The sequence below is a fragment of the Octopus bimaculoides genome, chromosome 6, assembly GCF_001194135.2.
Source record: "Octopus bimaculoides isolate UCB-OBI-ISO-001 chromosome 6, ASM119413v2, whole genome shotgun sequence".
NCBI classification, from domain to species: domain Eukaryota; kingdom Metazoa; phylum Mollusca; class Cephalopoda; order Octopoda; family Octopodidae; genus Octopus; species Octopus bimaculoides.
The window spans coordinates 11,199,258-11,207,890 of NC_068986.1; positions in this window are offsets into that span (position 1 = coordinate 11,199,258).

Genomic DNA, 8,633 nt, shown 5'->3' on the forward strand with positions numbered 1-8,633 from the left:
GAAACATCAGCTTATCAATGACAAAATTATTTTTCTAAATTCGTCGTTATTTTCAAAATTAATTGAAACAAAGGCAGTCCATTTCAACAGAAAAATGGTAATAAGAGGTTAAGCCTTTTGATAACAACCTCTCTGACCCCACCCTCATTCTATAATACAAACTTTGAAGTGATCTAAACCCCTTTGTTACTGTATTTATTTTGAGATGCTGTGTGTTTCTTTCAATTAATTTTTTAAATATAACAAAGAATTTAGTAAAATAACTTGGTTATCATTCAGCTGGTGTTAGGAGCATAAATTGTGACTAAGGTTTGGTGTCTCACTCTTGCAACCTCTACCCTCTACCATCCATGACTTAGTGGTTAGGGCATTCAGCTCACAATCATAAGGATATGAGTTCAAATCCTGACAGCATGTTGTGTACTTCAGCAAGATACTTCATTTCCTGTTACTCAAGTCGACTCAGCAGGCAAAAACGAATTGCACCTGTAATTCAAAGGGGCCAATCATGTCACATTCTGTGTCATGCTGAATCTCCCTAAGAACTACATTAAGGGTGTATGTGGAGTACTCAGCCACTTGCACGTTAATTTCATGAGCAGGCTGTTCTGTTGCTCGGATCAACTGGAATGATTGTTGCTGTAACTATTCTTCTGTTCCTCATACTTTTGTACATTGAGGACCCAAACAGACACTTCATCATCATTACTTTTATCTCTTTCCAGCTCTACCTCAGTCACCCCACTCTCTTTTAGAATATAAGTAGCCATGTGGCTCCTCTACAGCAAGAAGCTTGTTCTGCTCTGGCCCCTTCTCTCATACTTTTATCCCTTGTCCCCTATCACAAAGCTGCTTCCTTTAGGGATCATAGTTTTGCAAGCTGCATGGTAACATCACTAATGCTGGTGCTATGAAAAAAATGCAGCCAGTACACTCTGTAAAGTAGTTGGTATTAAGAACGGTATTCAGCTGTAGAAACCATGCCAAAGCTGGCAATGGAGCATGATGCAGTTCTTGGACCTATCAGTTCCTGTCATACCATCCCACCCATGCCAACATAGAGCATGACTGTTAAATGATGATGATTATCATAATCATGATCAAGGTGATGCTGCTGCTGATGATGATGATGATGATGGTGGTGATGGTAATGATGATGATAATGGAGAAGGTGATGGCAATGATGATGATAATGGAGAAGGTGATGGCAATGATGATGATGATGAAAACATTGTGACTGAGAGATGTCAACTGTCACAGACAACTGTAATTTCCTTAATTGAGATTAATAATGGTTGGTGATGAACAAGTAGTTCACAATTAGCTTTCATATTAATAATGGTAAGAAACTCCTAAGAGAGCTGAACAGCAGAAGGTCTTCAGGGAAGAAACACTCCTTTCAGGCCAGTGGTTTGGCCCTTAACTTACACTTTAAAGGGCTCCAGGTCACATCCAGGTCATAACTCCTTGGTGCCCTTCTGCTGACACTTTTAAGCCACTTCGATATCTGAGGCATGCATTTAAACCACTTGGATTGAGATTATATTTGATGTAATAAAACAAGAAATTTTAATTAAATTTACACTTTTATGAGAGCAATTATTGTTGTCATCATCATAATTACCATTATCATTATCATTGTCATTGTCATCATCATCATCATCATCACTGTCTTCACCACCATCATCATCACTATCGCTGTCACCACCACCACCACCACCACCACCACCATCTTCATCATCATCATCATCATCATCATCATCATCATCATCATCATCATCAGCATCATCATCATTCTAATGTCTACTCATCTATACTTGAGGCAGATTTTCAATGGTCAGATGCCTTTCTTGACACCAACCGTCACATATTCATACAATCTACCAAATGACCAACAGTCAAGCATGCTGTCACAGACATCTACAAATGACATCATTTCCATGAATGGTGAGGCTTTTTGTCTTCCAATCAGAGCACCCATGTCAACAAGTCTGGACACCAGGTTGAGTATAAAGGTCTTTTTGTATTTCAACTCAAAAAGACCTGCCCACCACAAAAGAATTGATATCCTAAAGCCAAAGCGCCATGTAGAAAATCGTTATTGTTGGTGATGGTGCTGCATAAAAAGCACCATGTACACTCTGTAAAGTGGTTGGTGTTGGGGTGAGCATCCAGCTGTAAAAACCAAACCAAAACAGATAATGGAACCTGGTGTGGCCTCTGATTTTGCTAGTTCTTGTCTAACCATCCAAACCATGGCAGCATGGAAAATGGATGTTAAATGATGATGATGATGATGATGAATTAATTGTTCAGAACAATTACACGTGTAATGTGTTTATTCATCAACATATATTCCATCCTATTCTGTTGTCTGTTGCCATTGTTGTGGCAGAAGCTCAATTTTATGCTTATACCGTTTGACTTGTTTAAAGGCAAAAAAACTCCCTGCTCCCATTTTCAACATCAGCCACGTTGTTGAGTCTCTGTCTATACAGAAAATGAACCACAGCTTGGAAGAGGTGGTCATCTGATGGTGAAAGGTCAGGATTGTAGGCAGGGTGAGGCAGTACTTCCAGTCCTTCAAATTCCTCAAATTTGCACTTGGTCACATTAGCAGTGCATGCAGGGAGAATTGTCATGCTGTAGGAGTGCATGCCTTCAGTTGACCGATGCAGGGTAGTGGAGCCTTCAAAGCATCATATAGTCTATGCAGTTATTGAGTATAAAGGTTAGCATTCACAGCATAATCATCTGGGACAAGCTCAAAGTACAACACCTTAACACATCCTGAAATTCTGCCGAGTATGATACATAACATGGCATTCTGTTTAAACCACCCTTCTTGGACAACAGACTGTGATGCCTGGCTGGAACAAAGCCACTGATTTCTCTTATAAGAATTATGAAAGTAAGATCCATTTTCAAGGTTGTCTCCCCTGCCTTTCTAATGAACAAATTGAATAATTTAACATAATTGATTAAACAATAGATTTTAAAGTTTTCATTTATTTTTATTTGTTAAAGATTTTCTGGACTTGCTACATCAAATATGATAGCACCTGCTTTGCTATCAGGTTTTCATGTAGAAATATTCCTCCATTACTACAACAAGGAAGACCACTATCACCACCACCACCACCACCACGGCCGTCACCGCTGCCTCCACCACTGCTGCCATTGTCACCTCCACTACTGCTACCACCACTGCCACCTTCACTCCATCACCACCACTACCACCGTCACCACCACCTCTCATCCATTTAATTAGATTTTGGATTGTCTATTTGCTGTCTGCCCCCTCCAGACAGTTCACAATATCTTTGTTTATATCTGCTCGAAATGTCATTAACTGATAGCAAAATCTTCTCAGAAAGATGTTAGTCTTTTGCAGATGGGCCGTTTCTCATGTTTAGAATTGAATCTGGCATTTAATGTGAACAAATTAATTTTTACAATTTTTACAGAGCAAGTTGTTCCTAGCCTCTGGTGCCTATCTACAGCCAAGTAGACCAAGCTATTTGAGAGTTTCCATAGCATAAACTGAAGAACTAAATCTTCCTTTTTGATAAGATGGCAACCTATTATTTAGATAATTATTCTCATGTCATCAAACCACAATCAAATCAAAATTGTAGTTGTGGCCTATGCCAGCACCGCCTGTCAGGCTCCCTGTGCTAGTGGCACGTAAAAGGACCATCCAAACATGGTTGATGCCAGCCCCACTTGGCCCCTGTGCTCGTAAAAAACACCCACTACACTCTCTCAGAGTGGTTGGCATTAGGAAGGGCTTCCAGCTGTAGAAACACTGCCAGATTAGATTGGAGCCTGGTGCAGCCTTCTGGCTTCCCAGACCCCAGTCGAACCGTCCAACCCATGCCAGCATGGAAGACAGATGTTAAAAGATGATGATGATGGTGATGATGATTAAACTTGGTACAACAAAATACTAAACAGTTTTATATTTCTTACTGCAATGAGTTGTCCCTACCTTGAGGGACATATTCATGGCTAAGTGGACTGTGCCGTTTAATCTTTTGCTAGTCCTTTCTGTAAAAAAACGAACCACCAAAAACTGTCTGTTGGTGAACACAATGAGTGTTCTGGTCGACCCAATTGATGGAACAGCCTGCTAGTGAAATTAATGTTCAAGTGACTGAGCACTCCACAGACACGTGTACCCTTGACATAGTTCTCGGGGAGATTCAGCATGACACAGAGTGTGACAAGGCTGGCCCTTTGAAATACTGATACAATTCATTTTTGCCAGCTGAGTGGAATGGAGAAACATTATTAACCATCATGCCAACATCCACCTTGAGCTCCATGTCTCTAACACATGTGGTAATGCCTACAAAGTCAGAAAACAGCACAGCTCCCATGACTTTCAGAAACATTTTCTCACACTCGGAGTTGCTGAAGCATGGAACAAGCTTCCTGCATTAGTTGTTAGTTGCCAAAACATTGCATCCTTTAAAACATGCTTCCTGAAATTCGCCAACACTACACCTGATATCCACCCAACTCCATACACATGCACACATGTACATCATGACTCATACACTGTTCCCTTCCTGACTTTTGTACCATAATTCTCTGTACAGTACATGCACCTTTGATGAGTTGTAGTGCACCTGAGCACCAGACACAATAGTTTCATTATTATTATTATTTAACATGAAGTAAAATATCCTGCTCAAGAATACAATGCACTGCCGGGAGTTGAACTCACAATCTTACAATTAGGAGTTGAATATGCTAACCATTAAGCCACATACCTTTTTTTTCTCATCATCATCATCATCATCATCATCATCATCATCGTTTAACATCTGTTTTCCATGCTGGCATGGGTTGGACGGTTTGACTGGGGTCTGGAGAGCCAGCTGCTGCACCAGGCTCCAATCTGATCTGGTAATATTTCTACAGCTGGATGCACTTCCTAATGCCAACCACTCCGAGAGAGTGTAGTGGGTGCTTTTTATGTGCCACTAGCATGGGAACCAGTCAGGTGGCCCTGGCATCGATCACGTTCAGATGGTACTTTTTATGTGCCAGTGGCACATACTATATAATGTACAGGATATTTGATATATGATATACAGGATATTTCCCTGCCATCCATGCATCATACACGATGGGGTACTGAAAAAATTCCTGGCTTTGGGTAAAAGAAAATAAACAGGAAGATCAGTCAATTCTGATTTTATTCAACATAATCCCCTCTTGGATCCATATACTTATTGCAGTGGTCCTTCAGTTTTCCTAAGCCCTGTAAAAGAATTTGGGAGGTTGGGCCTCCAGCCAGGCCTTTCACGATGCCCTCAAAGCCAGGAACTTGTCAGTACCCACTCCTATATAATACACAGTCTCAATTTCTGTCGATCACCGGGGGTCAGTTGTAATTAATGAAAGGAAAGCTTTATATTACACAGAATGTATGAGACAAGGGCTAACTAAAAGTTTGAAATCATGGACATTTAAGGCGAATTTATAAAAATGCTTTGAATACGCAGAGGGTTAAGTCTCCCAATGCCATAATAATGACTAGCTCTGAACAGCCAACCTCCCAGTACAAGAGTGAGGAACGAGACAATCAAATTAATGGACTGCAGGAGAAGTAATACTTAAATTTAACGATTTCAAATTTTAGCACAAGGTCAACAATCTCAGGGGAGGGGAGGACAAGTCAATTATATTGACCCCAGTGCATGACCGGTACTTATTTTATCATAGTATGTCTCTCCCGGTGTGTAATTGTTACAGTTAGTTTTTTGTTAAAGGAATAACACAGAAAACACTGTTATTTCTTTACTACCCACAAGGGGCTACACACAGAGGGGACAAACACGGATTAAGTTGATTATATTGACCTCAGTGCGTAACTGGTACTTATTTAATCGACCCTGAAAGGATGAAAGGCAAAGTCGACCTCGGTGGAATTTGAACTCAGAACGTAGCGGCAGATGAAATACCGCTAAGCATTTTGCCCGGCGTGCTAACGTTTCTGCCAGCTCGTACTGTGTACAGTAATAAAATCTTGTGTTAATCGGTTGTGAGTGTTGTTAATTACTTCTACATGAAGCCTGAGAAAGACTTTCCATTCACCATCAGCTTCCACAACAGCCACAACAACCACAACAAACAACAACACCTTACAACAGTAGCAATGGAAAAAAACATAAAGAAGAGATTGTTTTCTTGTGAGTCAGAATCTGGAGCATGTCTGAAAGTGATGGAGTGCTCATCAACTGGGTGGTCCTTCTCTGGATGTCAGTGTCAATAGCAGCGGTACTTATGTCCTATATATAGGAGCAGTATGCCATTTTAGGCCTTACCCAAGCCTTGTAAAGTGTCAGCTGCAGCTGGGGCTGAAATATTTTCTGACACTAAAGAGAAGAGCCATGGTTTTAAACAACTTTAACAATAGAATTTCATTTCATTATGGTTGTCTAAAGCAGTGCTTCTCAAACTATCTGATGTGGCGTACCAGCAGTTTTTTTTTTTTTCCAATTTGCCAGGAACCAGTAATACTTCTTTGTAATATTAATTTATACTGGAAACAATATATATAATGAATATAATAAAAGTTGACAATTTTTTTTGTTTTATATTTATTTTGTAATAATACAATATTACATAAGCATTTTATAATGTTTCTTTCTTTTCTGGAAATTTGCTGCGCAGTGGCAGCTGATGGCTCCTGGACCGGCACTGGTCCACGGACCACTGCTTTGAGTAGCACAGGTCTAAAGCATAACATGTATAACGCAATGTGAAGGCATGTGGCTTAATGGTTAAGCTGTTCAACTCATAGTCATAAGGCCGTGAGTTCAATTCCAGGCGATGTGTTGAGCCCTTGAGCAAGACACTTTATATCATGTTGCTCCAGTCCTCTTACTTGGCAAAAATGAGCTGTACCTGTAATTCAAGAGGGGCCAGCCTTGTCACATTCTGTGTCACACTGTATCTCCCTGAGAACTACGTAAATGGTGCGCATGTCTGTGGGTTACTCAGCCACATGCATGTTAATTTCACGAGCAGCCTATTCCATTGATTGGATCAATTGGAACCCTCATTGTCGTCATAACCAACAGAGAGCTAGTTTCTCTTTTAATAGTGCAATAAAAAGAATAATAATAACAACAGTCAGGTAAGGTATTCATTTGACAACCGCCCATGTCTGTCTCCACACTATTAACTTCAGAGAGACAAGTCATAAACAGATAAAGCAGAGAATTAGTGAAAACTATTGATAAAAACATTTGATAGGAATAAATGCACTTTTAGTAGATTTTAAAATAGAAATGTTCCATTATCTCTTGGTGGGTGACTGAATACCAATTAGAGAACTTGTCTTCCTATTTCTTTGTTTTATAAATTACTCATGGCCAGCAATGTTGTGTAGCCTAGTGATGAGGGTGTGGCTCTCATGATTATAGGATTGTGATTTCAATTCCTGCCGTGGGTGGTGCATTGTGTTCTCTTGATCGAAACACTTCATTTCCCATTGCTTCAGTTTACTCAGCTGTCAATGAATTTCTGCAATAGCTGGGGAAGTTAGCCCTGTGATGGACTGGAATTCTGTTCCGGGGGAGTGCTGTAATCTCAGTCACATATACACCTTGGAAACTGGGTCAAGCTCTGGTGTTATGAGGTCTGGAAACTGGGTCAAGTCCTGGTGTTATGAGTTCTGGAAACTAGGTCAAGCTCTGGCATTATGAGTTCTGGAAACTGGGTTAAGCTCTTGTGTTATGAGTTCTGGAAACTGGGTTAAGCTCTTGTGTTATGAGTTCTGGAAACTGGGTCAAACTCTGGTGTTAAGAGGCCTGGAAACTGGGTCAAGCTCTGGTGTTGTGAGGTCTGAGACTCATGACAGCTCTAAGTCCCACTCTGATGAGTTCCTTCAATATATGTTGGTCAATTCCTATAAGAAATAGATGGGTTGAAATAGAACTCCAGAGGGTTTCAATCATGTGGAAGAAGGATTGGAAGGAAGCATTTCGTGTTGAATATGGAAGGTGGAGAGGCAAATGGAGCCCAAAGGAAGCATGTCTGGAAAATTCACCATAAACATTTTTGGAAAAACTTGCTGTAGGAAATTTCACCCAAAAGGGGACACACAAGCAAACTGTAAACTAGGTAACTCATCTTAAAGAAATTACCTTTTGCTAATTGGTAGGTTAATTGAGAAAGTTACCATTTTAAGGAAACAGTTAATCTATTTTTTTTTTGCAATTTATTTTTTTCACAACAAATTTTGCTATGGCAAAAATGCTTATAATCGAATGTTGAGAGTGTGTGGCTATTTCAGGAGAGTAGAAGCTGCTATGATAACAATAGAAGCAGTAAAGAGGTGGGTGGTTAGTTGGGGATCGGTGGATGAAGTTCATTGTTCAGAGAATGCTGAATGAGGTCTGTGGTGTTTGTTTGTGTGTGTGTGTGTGTGTGTGTGTGTGAGCGCGCATGTGTATGTGTGTGTGCATGTGCACGTGTATGTGTGTGCGTGCATGAGTATGTATGTGTATGCACATGCATGTGTGTGTGCATACATGCATGTGTGTGTGCATACATGCATGTGTGTGTGTACAAGTGTGCGTGCTTGTGTGTGTGCATGAGCACGTGTATGTGTG